The sequence below is a fragment of the Lissotriton vulgaris genome, chromosome 5, assembly GCF_964263255.1.
Source record: "Lissotriton vulgaris chromosome 5, aLisVul1.2, whole genome shotgun sequence".
Classification (NCBI taxonomy): Eukaryota; Metazoa; Chordata; class Amphibia; order Caudata; family Salamandridae; genus Lissotriton; species Lissotriton vulgaris.
The window spans coordinates 1,757,600,614-1,757,617,123 of NC_141693.1; positions in this window are offsets into that span (position 1 = coordinate 1,757,600,614).

Genomic DNA, 16,510 nt, shown 5'->3' on the forward strand with positions numbered 1-16,510 from the left:
CCTCGAAACATCAGATGAGGAAGATGTGGAGGCTCTCACACCAACTAATCCACCTATGGCTTACAACGCTGGGCAACAGACTTCATCTGGAGCTGTGCGTGCTGGTATCCGAGGCCGTAGGGTACGGGAGAGAGGCGAAGGTAACAATGGAGAGGGGGTCTTCTGTGGTCTTGAGGCCACCATGGTGAAAGTCCAGCGCCTGCAGGCAAAGGGCATTTTAGCGGTGCATAGACAGGTGCGCATAATAAACAGCAGGATGTCCAACATTGACAGGGGGATTGGCTCCATGACAGAGAGCATCCACTCCATGGCAAAGGGCATGAGGGAAATGACACAGTGCAAAAGTGCCCTCTGTGAAAAACTAGAGAGTGACCACTCCGAGAGGCGCAGGGATCGTCAGTGCATGTGGCAACAAACCAAAGCCATGAACTGGCTTGCCACTGCAACCTCCCTGCTATGCCGGCGCTCTGTCGCCACGCAGGATGACATTGTGCACTGCTGCATGGATTTGTCGAGGGGGATGAGGAGAGTCACCTCTGTCATGGAGGTTTTGCTCACACACCAGGCAGCCACTGCTGGAGACACAGGTGTCAGGGACACAGAAGACTCTACCAGCAGGAGTGGCTCTAGCACTCCTGTTCCTGACATTCGTAGGAGCAGCAGGCACCAATATGCTGACCCAGGCACCACTGCACCTGTTGACACCCAGCCTTGTACATCCCGCACTGTAGTGCGTGGGAGCAAACCTTGAAAATGCCCTCAACCCACAGGACAGGTCACGGTGAGGTCAACTATGGCCACCCACTGTGGAATACAGACATTGTAGTACCATGGTGTGGTAATAGTAAAGTGCTGTAGTGACTATTAAACTACGTACTTCAAATACTAAGCATGCCTCTGTCTCCTTACTTACTTAGAAAAAGCTGCGTGTGATCTCTGCCCGTCTCAGTCTGCCATCTGTTGCTGGCACTGCTCCTGCTGCATAGGGCTCTGCCTGTTCTGTTCCATCATCAATGTCCTCATGATGTGTGATCTCAACCTCTGTGCCTTCCTTGGTGGCAAGACTGTGCAGCATGGCACAGGTCGCTATTATTTTGCAGCAGATGATTGGAGTGTACTGCCGTGCACCTCCACTCTTATGGAGGCAGCGGAACTTGCTTTTTAGTAGTCCAAATGTGCGTTCTACAACTCTGCGTGTTGCTCTGTGTCCCACATTGTAACGCCTCTCACTCCTGGTAGATGGATTCATGTAGGGGGTGAGAACAAAGGACCGCAGAGCATATGCACTATCACCTAGGTGGAAAAGAGAATGCCATTAGTTACATACTCATGATTGATCCATCTGCATTGACTATCAGGGTGTGTCACTGTTATTTACCTAGCAGGTCTCCATCCCCGAAATCGCCAGCAACAAGGCGTGTGTATATCCCACTGTTCTGGAAAAAGTACGAGTCGCGGGTACTCCCTGGGAATTTGGCCACAATGTCTGTTATGATGTTGCCAGCGTTGCATATCACCTGCACATTGATTGAGTGCGTTGACTTCTGGTTCCTGTAAATGTGTTCTGTGGCTGCAGATGGGCAGAGTGGGATGTGGGTGCCATCTATGCAGCCTATCACGTGAGGGAAGTGTGCCAGTTGATAAAAATCTTTTTTGGTCTTAGCAAGCTCCGCAGGTGTGTCAGGGAACCTAATATAATGATGCATTCTCTGCATCATGGCCTCAAGGAACTTCGTGAAGAAACGGGACAGGCAGCTCTGAGACACACCACCTACTGCAGCAATCACACTCTGGTAACTCCCAGAGGCAAGCAGGTGTAGGCTACACAGCACCTGCACATGGTTCCTACATCTCGAAAGTAATTTTTTACCATTTCTTAATTACCGATTCGGTAATTAGGAATTCTGTAAATAAGGATTCGGAATATTCCGAATCAGTAGAATACTGACTCGTATTTACCAATTCTGTAGTATTTTGTCTCCTACATCTCATTTTCCAAATAACGGTCAGTAACGGCCGAAATTACCAAATTTCGGCCGTTACCGACCGGTATTTGGCTACCTACATATGGCCCTAAATCCCCTATGGGTTTGAAAAAATTGTTGGAGCATTTTCAGTTCTTCTGTAAGTTGAGGGGCCTTGAAACTCAATGTGAGCGAGACCACGTCTATGGTTCTGAATCCAGGGCACTCTATCTAGGCAAATCCTTCTCCATCTTGGCTCCCACTGGAACATGTGCGCACCTTCACACATGCAGCGCAGGGGAAAGATGGAGCAAACATCAGGAGGAATCATCAAGACACTGCTGGCTTCCCAGCTTCGCCCATCACTGCTGGCCCTGCAAATATATAGATTACAGGTCCTAGGTATTGTTACCTATGGAGCAGAGTTTTGGGGGGCATTTGAGGGTACCATCATGGACCCGATCGGTCCACAGGCACGCCATTGACCTATGGAACCTACTAGACACCACCTCTCCAGACGTCGCCTTCCTTACGGAAACATGGATGAACGCTTCCTCCGCACCAGACATCACCATTGCCATCCCTGAAGACTATAAGATCACTCGAAAAGACCGTACCAGCCACACAGGAGGAGGAATCGCTATCGTCCATAAGAAATCAATCCGCATATCAACCAGCTTGGACGCCAACCTCGCCAACTCCGAACACCTTCACTTCCAGATCCACATCGACCCCAAAACCACACTCCGAGGCACTCTCCTCTACAGGCCACCAGGACCTCGCGCAAAATTCAGTGAAGACATCACGGACTTCATCACCCCACACGCGCTCCCCTCCAAAGACTACATCCTTCTGGGAGACCTCAACTTTCACCTTGAAAAGAACAACGACCGCAACACCGCCACCCTTTTGGACAACCTCGCCAACCTCGGACTTAAACAACTTGTCACCACCTCCACCCACATCGCAGGTCACACACTCGACCCCATCTTCACTTCCAGCAACCATGTCTCCTTCAGCCACACCACAGACCTCCTCTGGACTGACCACAGCTGCGTTCACTTCACCTACAACAAACCAAAACCCAGCATCCACCTCCAACCTACCCTGCAAAGAAACTGGAACAAAATCACCACGGACCAAATCTCCGCTTCGCTCCTTCAAAACACCCCAGCCCTCTCCTCCAACACTAACGAAGCCGCCGCCAACCTCACCATTTGGCTATCCAAAACCGCTGACACCCTAGCGCCACTGAAAAAACGTCAAAACAAACCTGGCAGCAAGAAGGCCTCATGGTTCAACGATGATCTCAAGAAGTCCAAGAAACTCTGCCGCACCCTTGAAAAGACCTGGAAAAAAGACCCAACCACCAGCACCAAGGACGCCTTCAAAAACGCCACCCGCATTCACCACCAACTAATCCGAAAAGCCAAGAAAACAGCATTCAAGGATCGACTTGACAACAACGCTCACAACAGCAAGGAACTTTTCAACATCGTCAAGGAATTTTCCAATCCCTCGGCCAACTCCAACGACATCACCCCCTCTCAAACCCTCTGCGACTCCCTAGCCTCATTTTTCCACAACAAGATTGCAGACATCCATAACAGCTTTGACAACCAACCCGGAAACCAACCCACCCTACCAATTGCTGATCATCCTCCCCCCGCGAACACCCTTAACGACTGGAACCCAATCTCCACTGAGGACACCATCCGCCTGATGAACTCCATCCACTCAGGATCTCCCACAGACCCATGTCCTCACCACATCTTCAACAAAGCAGACTCCGTCATAGCACCGCACCTCCGAGACGTCATCAACTGCTCCTTCAACTCCGCCACCTTCCCGGAAGACTGGAAACACGCTGAACTCACCGCCCTTCTGAAAAAACCCACAGCGGACCCCACCGAACTCAAAAATTACCGCCCCATCTCACTTCTTCCATTCCCGGCCAAAGTCATCGAGAAAGCTGTCAACAACCAGCTCGCCGCCTTCCTCGAAGCCAACAAATCCCTCGACCCCTCACAATCCGGATTCCGAGCAAAACACAGCACTGAGACCGCCCTCATCGCAGCTACAGACGACATTCGAACTCTACTGGACAATGGTGACACTGTCGCCCTCATCCTCCTTGACCTCTCTGCAGCATTCGACACAGTCTGCCACAAAACACTTTTACAACGCCTCAATAACATCGGAATCCAAGGAAAAGCACTTGAATGGATCACCTCGTTCCTCACCGGAAGAGCCCAGAGAGTCCGTCTTCCACCATTCACGTCAAAGGCCTCTGAAGTCATCTGCGGCGTACCACAAGGATCCTCACTCAGCCCCACCCACTTCAACGTATACATGAGCCCCCTCGCGGCCATCGCACGCCAACACAACCTCAACATCATCTCCTACGCGGATGACACGCAACTGATCCTTTCCCTCACCAATGACCCCAGCACCGCCAAAACTAACCTACACGAAGGAATGAAAGAAGTTGCCGAATGGATGAAACTAAGCCGCCTGAAACTGAACTCAGACAAAACAGAAGTCCTCATCCTAGGTACATCCCCATCTGCATGGGACGACTCCTGGTGGCCGGAAGCCCTCGGAAAAGCACCCATCCCGACAGACCACGCACGGAACCTAGGCGTCATCCTGGACTCTTCACTTTCAATGAACAGACAAGTCAGCGCCGTATCCTCTTCCTGCTTCAACATTCTTCGCATGCTCAAAAAAACATTTCGCTGGATCCCCTCCGACACAAGGAAAACAGTCACCCACGCTCTGGTCACGAGCCGACTGGACTATGGAAACACCCTCTACGCAGGTACTACCGCAAAACTCCAGAAGAAACTCCAACGAATCCAAAACGCCTCAGCCAGACTCATATTAGACATCCCATGCAACGAACACATCTCTGGTCACCTTAAAGACCTCCACTGGCTACCCGTCAATAAGAGGATCACTTTCAGACTGCTTACCCACGCACACAAATCACTTTACGACATCGGTCCAGAATGCCTCAACTCACGACTGTCCTTCTACACCCCCTCCCGCCAACTACGTTCCTCCAGCCAAGCCCTCTCCACTGTACCTCGCATCAACAAGACCACCATGGGAGGCAGATCCTTTTCATACCTGGCTGCTAGAACATGGAACTCACTCCCCGCTTACCTTCGCCTTACCCAGAACCACCTAGCATTCAGAAAGCAACTCAAAACTTGGATATTTGACAAGTAATCCTCCCCCTTTCCTAAGCGCCTTGAAACCCTCTGGGTATGTAGTGCGCTATACAAATTCTCTGACTTGACTGACTTGAATCACTAGGTACGGTGGAAAATAGGTTTATGCACCGGCTGGTTGGAGTTTCTGTAAGCACCCCTTTGCTACCCCTAAGGATGAACTTTGTGCTGAGACCAATCACAGACAGTGTAGGATTACGTACTTTGCTACACTGGAGGAGAATCTGGGCAACACTAGAACTTGAATCTTATAGAAAGGGGCTTGAAGAGATTTTATCCTTGCTGGAGCCAGTGGCATTCCATGGCTAAAATTGGTGAAGGACTCCCTGCAGGAGATTGGAATGACCAGTTTCTGTGTCACCCCAGGAGTGGCAAGGTCTGTTTCCAAGTCCTACATTAAACTCCTTCCTTCTAGTCAAGGACTCTTATGAGAAAGTGGACTTCCTTGATGAAATTGAGCCACCCATGGACAAACGCCTTTATCTGCAGTTTTGATATGGATCCTTGCCCCTGCATGAGTTTACTGCTAAGTGTACCAGGTAATAGTGACAGCCGATGCCAGGCATGTGGTGGGGCCCCAACTACGACCATTGAGCATGTACTTTTTTTTTCTCAATCTACGGACCATGCAGGAGGTGCTGGTTGGTTTAGCTGTGTAAGACTCTGGGGGCCATATCAAGAAAGGGCGATACATTATCGCCGCTTTTATCGGCAGGAAACTCCAGCTAAAGCGGCAATAATGGGCTTGATAATATGCCCTTGTGAATTCCCATAGAAGCCCAGGTTCTGGTGTTAACCTGTGCTTCTATGGGAATTTACAAGGGCCCATCATCAAGCCCATTATCGCCGCTTTAGCGGCAGTTTCCTGCAGATAAAAGCGGCGATAATGTATCGCCCTTTCTTGATAATATGGCCCTGGGTGTCAAGGATTATAAAGGGGCCCTCAGGATATTGAAAACAGACACAAGTAAACCATTGGTCTACTCACTCATTCGAGGGAAAGGTGGCTGACCTGTAGTGCCAAAACAAACCACCCCACAAATAAACAATAATACTGTCATATTTTATTTAACTGCACCTCACAAATAAACAATAATAATGTCATATTGTATTTAACTGTGCCAAATGTAAAGGGAATTATGTGTTGGTTTAAAAATATATTGTTTTGCCCCAAGCTTTTCTGTGCATGGGTTGTATATCACCGACCAGTCATGTAATAAGGAACGGTTGTGTCGTTTATCAAATTCTATCATGTATGCTTGGGCGACATTTTAATCATTGGATTTTATTATGTTTGACATATTTAATTGTTTTATGTGCTTTTGTGCTGAAATAAAGATTTACAAACGATTATAACATTAGTAAATAGAATAATTATATCACCATTTAAGAGAGCATTTTTAGGATGCACTTGGCTATGATGTTTTTTTCGCATCATGGTAATTGTGAAAATTTTCGACGTGCAGAAGCTTTAGTAGCGCTCGTGAGGGTTTGCACGTACAGTAATATAAGTAGGTAGGAAAAGATGAATCTGAAATTCGTTTGTAAGCTGCAGCATAGTAAGACACACATTCTCCTTCTATTTCGACTGGTTTACCATTTCAGGAAACGAACATCATGAAAAGTGATTCAGTTTAAGTAATATGTTTCATTGTACTGTGAATAAGGCCATTTAGGGGCAAAACGCACCTGGTTAAGGGCACCAGCATTTATATGATTTTGTTTTGCTTTTAAAGTTGCACTTTAAGATGCACTGAAATGTGGTTTGTGGTGTGATTTTTCATCTAACTCTTATCCATCTATCGCTCTATCTCTGTCTATCTGTCTGTCTGTCTCTCTATCTATCTATCTATCTATCTATCTATCTATCTATCTATCTATCTATCTATCTATCTATATATCCATCTATCTATCTATCTATCCATCTATCTGTCTGTCTGCTTGCCTGCCAACCTATTTATTTTGAAATGTTTATTTAGCGTGAACATGACCATTGAGGGTATCAAAGGAAAGCGCTTTACAGATTATGCATCAATAAGGGTATAAGCAAACAAAGCAGAATATACAGAGCGACAAAGTCGACATCTAAGACTGTCCAATATTCTCGTGAGGGAAAAGCAAATAACAGAATCAACACAGCAACAAAAAAACATTTTAGAATTGTACGAGAAACTCAAGAACCAGGTGGCTGGGGCCAAGTCTAGGTTATGGTCTATCTATCTATCTATCTATCTATCTATCTATCTATCTATCTATCTATCTATCTATCTATCTATCTATCTATCTATCTATCGCCCACAATCTATCTATCTATCTATCTATCTATCTATCTATCTATCTATCTATCTATCTATCTATCTATCTATCGATCGATCGATCGATCGATCTATCTATCTATCTATCTATCTATCTATCTATCTATCTATCTATCTATCTATCTATCTATCTATCTATCTATCGCCCACAATCTATCTATCTATCTATCTATCTATCTATCTATCTATCTATCTATCTATCTATCTATCTATCTATCTATCTATCTATCTATCTATCTATCTATCTATCTATCTATCTATCTATCTATCTTTTTCCCCAAATCTTTCTATTGGTACTTTTAGCATAACAATGACAACAAAGAGCATCATAAAAGACATTGCATCATATGTCCATGCAACCTTAGCCCCTTCCCCGCTTTCGGTCTTTCCCCATTTCATATGAGTCCCAACGGTGCTCTATTGCGACATCCCAGTCTTTCAGTTGTCGGCTGCAATCATGCCTGGGGTGTCATATATATATTGCCTCTATAACTATTCCAGGGTCCTCATGTTTTGTCTCATTTCTGAGGACAACCATGGCCATAATAGACAACCCTTTAGGTCGACATGCACCAGTCCATGTCATGTTTCCAACTGTTCAGTTGTTGCACCTATTAAGTTCCCCACAATTTGGCAATATTATGTTTTGCAATTGGCAAGCCCAACATTACTGACATTTGGTTAATGCATTGTAGTTCCATTTCCTCCCCAACATTCAGGAGGCACAATTTCTCTTTTGGGGTGAGGGAGGATCCACGCAGTTCATTCAAGTATCCAACCACTGCTTCCCAACAGATCTGTAGTATTGGACAGTCCCATATAACATGGTAGAAGGTGCCCACCTGATTGCACCCCGTCTATAAATACCAGTCATAGCTCTGCCCATTTTGAACAATGTTGACGGGGAATAGCAAGAGCGATGTAGTCTTGTTAATCGCACAAGATGAAAGCCTGATCTAATTGCGACTTCACATGGAGAGGCCTTGCCCTCAGCCCATTCATCATCTTCAAGCCCCCCTAGGTCTTGGGTCCACTGGTCATGTGGATGTATGACGTTACGACGCGGTCTTTACACCGCACTACCATTACAACGTTACTTTTGCAATGCAAGTCGTTACCACGACTTGCGCTGTAGGGTGCTGGACTTAGGAATAGTAAGATTTACTATTCCAACACCAGCCTACGTACAGTAGGGAAGGTTTTGGAATAGTAAATCTACTATTCCTTAGCCTAGAGCGCCCCCCAGCGCAAGTCGTGGTAACAACTTGCGTTGTAAAAGCAGCGTTGTAATGGTAGTGTGGTGTAAAGACCGCGTCGTAATGGATGTTCCCTGGTCAAGTTGGTGCATTAGTGTATCAGGCGTGTTATGGAGCATTTCTTTATATGTCAGGTAGGTGGCCATGCGTACCATATGTTCATCAAGTAGTCTGTCTTGTAGCAGTGCGCATTCTGGGAGTTTCGTGTCTGTAGATATCACTGTCTTTAGTGAGTGTCAGATCTCTAGATACCGATATGTTTCTGTGGGACCCAATTGGTATTCCTTTTGAAAATCTGTGAAATGTATAACATCCCCCTTGCGCCACAGGTCTCCAACTTTGGAGATACCTATTAGATCCCATTTGTCAAAACCTGAGAGATCCCTTAGTGTTACTAATTTGGCTGTGTCCTTTAGGGGCATGGCTTGCATGAACTTACTCTTTCCCCCCAGGGATCGGTTGATGGGTGCCAAATCTGGACTGCTCTTGCGGTTTGGTCTTGAAGTTTCAAATGTCCTGGGGGAGGGCCATAGAGTGCCTTTAAGTAACTTCCCGGCTGCAGCCTCAGCCTGTCCATTCGATAAGCTGGCTCATCCAGGGACCTGAAGACCCAGCCGTTGATAGTGGATAACTGTTGCCCAGTAGTACTTATGGACATTGGGGAAGGCTTCTCTGCTATCATACCATCCACTTGTGACTTTGTACTGTGCAATTTGTTCTGAGCCATCATTGCATAATAGCATTCATATCTCACTCACTCTCGAGAGCCTTGAAATATGATCTATGGATGGCATAGGGCAGTTTCTGTCAAATGTTCCATAAACGGGGTAAGGACATAATTTTGAATAGGGCCTCTCTGCCCAGAAGCTTTGGCAACAGGGATCTCAAATGCTGGACATCCCGTTTGAGACTCTTATTCGGAGGCACTAAGATCTTGTAGTGAAAGAGTATCAGATTCCCCGAGGCATAGGTAGCAGAAGCCCTTGGCTGCCAGTTATGCGGGGCAATCTCTAGTCCACAGCTTTCCAAAATTTTCAGTTTGGTGACACACCTTTTTGTGAAAAAAATTTCAGGGACACGGTAACGCGAGGAAGGGCAGTGAGCGAGCACGAACCACCTATGGTGGGTTCAGGCCCCACACCCCACACACACATACCCCACCCCACACACACCCCACACACAACCCCACACACACCACCCCACAGACACACCACCCCACACACCCCACACAACCCCCCCACACACACAAATGATTAGTTTTTACAGCCTCCACATTGAGCACCTTTGTTTAGCTGTACTTGCCTTGCTTCTGGGGCCTTTTTACTGAGTTGCTTATTTCGTAATGGAATCATCAGTCTAGGGCAGCACCAGTCCCACAGGGAAAAGTCATTAAACTTGTGCTTTAACCATGAAACCAGTGCTTTAAATGGGCCGGTACTCACCGGTACTGAGTACCGGCACTTCTGAATTTTCAGGTCCTCAGTACCGGCACTTCTCATTAGCCAAGGGAGAGTACCGGTACCCTAATAAACGGGACTGCAGGCTCCGGTTATGTCTCTCATATTGCGCAGGGTAGATGCGCTCTGTAAGCACGCCAAGCCTTTCCCTGTTGGAGATTGCAGCAGCGCCCATGTGAATGCCTGAGACCGCAGGGGTCTAAGAGGGCTTGCTTTGCTTCACGCTGTGATTAACAGGACAGGGTCTAGACAGACCCTTCCCTGTCGATCACAAAGGCAGTGACTATTCAGCGGTGATTGAGAGGGGCGGGGGTGAGGCTGAAGCACTCTCAATGTGTAAATGGATTAAGAAAGAGACAGTCAGTAATCCAGTTGTATTTAGGATATTGATGGCACTGACTGTACTAAAGCGAGTGGCAGCCCAACAAAATCCTCTGCCTTCGCCAAAGCCGGTTTACTCTGCATCTTTTTGTTGAGGACAGGAGGCAGGAGGCAGTGCTTAAGTTGTGCCGTGTTTAGCACCAGCACTTATTTTCCAGGGCTGGCACTATAGCTATGTTTTACGCGGACAGCTGTGGTGCAGATAATTTTTCAAAGAGGAATGAATGCACGCAGCAGGGCTGCGTGCATTCTTATGTCTTATATCTTATATCTATTTTCTTATATCATCTTTCACTTTTACCCACTTCATCATAAGGTCTGCACCCTGCATGCGCCTCTAATTAGATAATTATTGGTAGGGGCTGGCTCCTGACTGCTGGGGCGAGGCAAGCTTGGAAACGCAGGCCTAGGACGATGAAGGAACGTGGCGAGCAAATAAAAATATGCGTACATTACACTAGCCTGTATGCTCAGCTTAGCGTCTCATAATAAAATATTTCATAGAGGTCTACGACAGGGGCTCCTCAGCTGAGCCAGCAGTAGGGTGGAGCCCACAGTTCTTAGCACCCCTTAGACATTGCCTGTGTCATGAGTGCTTCAGAAATGTAAGTGGTGGGTGAGGGTAGGTGGACGAATACATGTCACTGTGCCTTCTTTTTTTCCAATTAGGAATAATACCTTCACTTTGGACCTTTTGTTTCCCTCACCCTGTCATGTGAAGTGGTGACCTGACCTTGCATGCGTCTCTCTTCCTGGGACAGCCTCTTGGGCACATAGTTGGTTGGGACTGCTGTGATCGACTTTACTGTGAATCTGCCAGTAAATGCCTCTTTCTGCCTCCTCCTAGACTGGGTCTTGGTGAACATGCTCGGTTACACGGAAAGGGAGAAGCCTTTCAATAACTAACTCATCATGTCAACTTAGCTGCGGTAACAAACAGGTGCGTGCTTTCTCATGATCGAGGGCTGCTTACTTTAAAATATCAAGTAAGGCCCGCAGAGCCAAAGACTAGGCCAACACTACCATCACGAATACTATTTCCAGTGCATCATTTGAGTTTGTGATTGCAGGTGGTGACCAGCAGCACTTCTTTTTTGGGACCAGAAGGCACGGGAGAGAAAGGTAAAAAAAAGGGTAAAGATGCAAGAAGGCAATAACTGGAAAATAGAGACAACAGGAAAAAGTAAGAGTGAAAAGTACCTGCAAAACGGAGATAAAGAGGGGGGGAGTGTCTGGTGGTAGATGAAACAAATGTTAACATCGCTGGTAATGAGGTTCTGAAATAAAACTTTGAGCCCCGGCACTTATTTTTTTACAAATTAAGTACTGAAGCTGCTCCTCTTTGTAAGCCCCTCCAACACTAATCACTGTATTTACAAGATACCAGTGACTGACCTGAGCACTGGCTCTGTGGGTGTAAAGGTAGCCCTGCTCATGGGGCAATGAATAGCAGGGAACGCTGCAGGGCTCTAGGAATGAGCTACATGACAACTGGCAATGACTTTGGTTGGGGATGAAGATGAGGTGAACACAGCAGGAAATAGGTGGCATGAATGTAAAAAAGTGAGGTGGCAGGTGAAGTTAGGATGGCCACTTATTTTCTGATAAAAATACCAGATATTTGTTGAGTTCTGTATTCTCGAATTGTCTTACAAATGGAATTTTTTTTAAACACACATTTCTGTATAGTCATAACTCTGGTACATTTCTTATAATTCACACACCCACACACTGACACACATACACACTGACACACGCACACACTTAGGAGATAAGTGCAGCATGGAGGGGAGAACAGGAGACAAGTAGGGAAAAAAGCTGTGAGGAAATTGAAGACTTGTGGCGAGAGTAAGCAAATAGGCAAGAGGAAGAGGAGCAGAACTAGAAAGATAAGCTTAGAGGCTGAGTAAAGATGAGAGGTGAATGGAGAGGACATGCCTATGTAAAGGCATGGAACCAGGAAGAGCCTGCGGAATTGTTTTAAATGGGCTGGTACTCACAGGTACTGTGTACCAGCACTACTTATTATTTTTATTCCTGTTAGTACCGGCACTTCTCTCCTGCTGAGGAGAGTTCTAATACTCGTGAAAGGTAGGCTGACTGGCTATGTATTATTATATGTTGTCTTTGCCCCGCCCCTAGCCCCGCCCACTTGTCACACCTCTAGTTTATTTTAATGAGTACCTGCACTTATTTTTTCCCATTTAAAGCACTGCATGAAACTTATTTAATCCTATCACTTGACGATGTTGCCAAGTTCCTTGTTTGACATAAAGTCAATGAGGATGACCCATGACTCTAAAATTGAGTAGCCCGTCACGATCTTGGCCATCAAGGACATCCGACTGAGATTCGTGCTCTGCAGGTGCAGTGCGCGTGAGTTTCTAGATCGGATTCCAGACATGTTGCCCAAACCTTACTCAGTTAACGTTCATCTGGGGAAAGACTGATTGCTCTGTTATTTTTAGCCAGCTGGGCCTTAAGAGTTTTAATCAGGAGTGAATCGTGCTAGCAACCGTCCACGTGAGCAAAGTTTAATAATTGGCCACCACGCAGAGGAATTCATGCATCAAAACGTCCATGGATGTAAGGGCAGCGGACATCAGAGGGGGATTGACTGGCATGAAAATGCAGGTCACGAAGGAGAGCTGGAAACCGAAGGATAGAGCAGAGGTGCATTCGGATCGCTGCCCTGTTGGCTCCCACTCCGTGTAATTTTCAAAACACACTTTACACTAAACTTTAGTGTAAAGTGTGTTTTCAGCCCCCTCCCCCATTGGCATCAGAGGGCTTCAGCACCCACTCATCCCCCCCCCCGTCGAGTGTGGCTGCCCGGGACAGCTCACAGCCACACCTGAGCACTTCACAGGTCTTTAAAGACCTTGTGCATGTTAATAGGCCCTATTAACATGCACAAGGTCTTTAAAAACCTGTGAAGTGCTCGGCAGAGTCGAGCTGCAGGGGCTCTTAGAAGGGGTGAAACAACAACAAAGCCCTGTAATAGGGCTTTGTTGTTGTTTCACCCCTTCTAAGAGCCGCTGCAGCTCGACTCTGCCGATTCCCGGCAGAAGTCATCTCATCGTGCGACACACCTATGGTTGGGGCGCAACACAGTAATGTGTCGCGCCACACAGTTTGGAAAGCTGTGCGTTAGTCAGTCTAGGTGGCCACCCCTGTAAGACGTATATTTGGGATTTCCTCCAGTGGATTGTGTATCCTAAGTAGCATCCAAAGGTCCGTCACATACAACAAGATAACATCTGCAAATAGGGAGATTTTATCTTCCCTCAGTCAATCCATTGCAAACGTCAGACCAAGGGGTCCTGCCTTATCCAAGCAGCTATGGCTTCCAGGGCAAGCATAAATATCAGTGGGACAGCCCTGTCTTTGGCCTTGTTTCAGATGGAATATCTGTGATTTTTCGCCATTCACCCTCATGTGTGCAAGGGGATCAGTGTATAGTAGTTGTACCCATTTAATAAAGTGTGGACTGAAGCCCATTCTTGCCAGTACCTCAAACATGTATGTCCACTCGACGGAGGCGAATTCCATTTGGGCATAAAGGGATAACACCAGTGCTCTTTCTCGAATGTGGGGGGCCCTACCCAGGACATTGGTCAGGCACCTAAGATTTAAGGTGGTGCTACAGCAGGGCATGAAGCTTGATTGGTTCGGGTGGGCCAGGCCTAGAGTTACCTTGAGGAGGCGTTTTTCACGGGTGCTCAGTGATTGTGCATCAGGCTGTTCCTGTGAATCCCGGTGACCGCTAGGTGGCGATCGCGTGCGCGGCCCCAGAGCGGCAGAGCAAAGCTGCATCGCAAGGAAGTCGGAGGTCGGTGGCGGCAGCAGTGTGTGAGGCGAGTCCTTAGGACTGGGGGAGTCCTGCCCGCCCGTCGGCCGGCCGCAGTGTCAGCTAAGGTGCCAGGTGCCAGCCAGACGCCGGCGAGTTGAGCATGAGAGCGCCACCCGACCACGGGAAGTAGAGCGCACAGAGGTGTTGGCGGAGCACCGAAACAGAGACGAGCAGCGAGTGATGGGCTGTAACGGCAATTAACCGAGGATTAATACGGTCGTACCACAGAGCTAACAGCGGTGATACAGCCCCTTGTTAGAACTGCAGGCAGTGGAGCGGCAGTGGAGCGGAGCGCAGAGTGCACGTCTCCCCCCGGGCAACCAGGCACGTCTCGCCAAGCTTCTCTCTCAGCTGCTGTCGGCGGAGAAAGCATCCGAAACGAAAGACCGGAGAGTAAAGCCCCCTACTGGCGGACGGTGCCACGGCCAGTGCCACGAGGGGTCATTTGGTATCTTTTTGGCATCCTTTGGCGTCTTTGGGGGTCTCCAGCAGAGGGAGAGGAAGTTGAAATCCAATATAGCCCTCGCAAAGACCCCATTGAGACGTTACTGTTGGCAGGAACTGCAGAGGCAGAGGCAGGAGCAGGCAGGAGCCATAGAAGCCACAGAAGCCTCCTTTTAGCAAACTGGATCTAACAGCTGCACATATCAGCTGCCCATCACTTCACATCACAGGTGACCGGGTGATCAGGTGAGAGGGCAAGGGGGGCTGTGCAGCACAGCGCTAAGAAAGCCACTGAACCCCTTAAGGATTTTAAGGAACAGACAGCTGCAGTAGGAGCAGACAGTTGTCTAGAGAATAAAGGGCTCACAATATATACAGAGCATACAGAGCATATACAAACATAAACATTCAAAACCCTTCTTTTAAATTAGGCTGAGCTGCAGTTTTGGAAGATTCGCTTCAGCTGTGTTGAGCCTTGTATTCACACTGACTTAGGAAAAAGCAAATATCACTATAGTATTAACATCGCAACCCCACTGCCAGATCTAACTCTCGCCCCCGTACCCTTCCCGACGGCAGCTGCCCTAAATCTGGGGTAGACGGGCTTGGGAGGGCAAGGGTGAGCTGAAGGGGAGGACCAATGACAGAAGATTGAAGGCTGTACAAAGGCTGTACAAAGGCTGAAGAGCGATTATTTGAACTCTACCACTTTTTTCCTCACTTTTGGCCACCATCAATCATTTTCTTAAATTTGGGAGTGCAGCCCTAAGTGATATATTGGCATCAAAGCAATCAGGGATGCGTTCTGGGAAGATAAGATCATCAGGTACCCAGACCAAAAAGGCACGCAAAACCCAAGCACTTAAGTTACAAAAACATATTAAAGCACAGACAAAGGGATTAAACCAAACCCAAACTCTAATCTCACCAATTGCACGGATGTTTGAAAAGTCAACAAAAATACCACAGAAATTTGACTTCCTGACCGATCCTACCGGGGTTTTAATGACAATGGTATCAGACACATCCAAACATCAATTACAAACCCCAATTGAACCATCAAGTCTCCTTGAGGAAAAAGGTATGGAAATAGAAGATCCAGAGAATGGAAAAATTTTAAACAAAGAAATGAACCTAAAGAGCGCAGCAAGTGAAACATTGAACCTCGATAGAGACCCTATAGATCATACTACAAAGCACGAATTACAGCTAAATGACGCAGAGCCAGCTGGCATGGTTAAAAGAGAGATCGGTGACCCAATACTAACTACTCCTATGCGTCAACAACCCATAGACTTGAAAAGGTCAATACCATTAGAGATTAATGTGGACATTATAACTAAGAGGAAACTCCATGAAACAAGCAATAAGGTTACTGACAGCACTGGCAGCAGATTCTTCACATTCAAACAAGCTTGAATGGGAACTCAGGAATATTGCACGGGAAACGTTACTACAAACACCAGCGGAGGTCGAAGTTGGTAAAACTAAAAAACGGAAATTGCTTGAATTAAGAAACAATGACTTGGATATATCAAAAAGCAATGTGGTAGAACCTACACCGATAAAAATTCTTGAAAGCAATAACTCAACTTACAGGGAAA